The following is an 801-nucleotide window of genomic DNA, read 5'->3' as shown; positions in this document are numbered from 1 at the left end:
GGAGTGGAGGGGGGAGGGGGGGCGGGGCGTAAAATAAAATTCACACCCATAAAAACAACACCCACTCACACCTGTACACTGAAGTAGTCCGTTTCACCGCAGCGTCTCGCTGTCAAAAGTACAGACAGCAGTGATGCATTCAAGTGCACGTTCAGATACGGCGCCTCCGCCCACGGCCAGGCCTCGGGTTTGGCAGATTTTTTCGGCATGTTTGTGAGAAGAAAGGAAATTCCCTCCATTCTAGAGATCAACACACACCAGCTGTGTCACAATGGGGGGGGGGGGGCACCATGTGATGTAAGACAGCCCCCCCCCTTCCAGCGCTTACACTCAAAAAATATCAAGTAATTAAGAGGTGATATTGTAGTCCTCCCCACTGAGGCCAGGAACCGCTGCTTTTTTTTTTCCCTCCCAAATCTAATAATCCTAATCCTCAACCTGCACCTGACCCTGGGGTCTGGACTAATCTGGAGCTGACCCCCCTCCCAACCCAACCCCCCCCCAGAACCTGAGAGAACCTCTGTTGTTCACTGCAGACACTGATGAATCACCTGATCACCATTAGTGCCAGTGCAGATCAAACAGTTCCAGGGACTGTTTTTGTGAATCAACAGATTATAATCTCATTTCCATAATTCAGCCGCTGACTTACTGAGGAGATAATCCCCTTGTTATACAGTCGCCGCTGCACAATTCACCAGGGAACCCTGAGTGTGTGCACTGCTAACGGGGGCAAGAGGAAGGCGAGGGGGGGGGGGGGGGGGGGGGGGGTGCGTTTGTACTCGGTGACCCCCCTCCCCT

The sequence above is a fragment of the Cynoglossus semilaevis genome, chromosome 8 (assembly GCF_000523025.1).
Source record: "Cynoglossus semilaevis isolate Cse_v1.0 chromosome 8, Cse_v1.0, whole genome shotgun sequence".
NCBI classification, from domain to species: Eukaryota; Metazoa; Chordata; class Actinopteri; order Pleuronectiformes; family Cynoglossidae; genus Cynoglossus; species Cynoglossus semilaevis.
Note: the sequence above shows the minus strand (reverse complement) of the source record.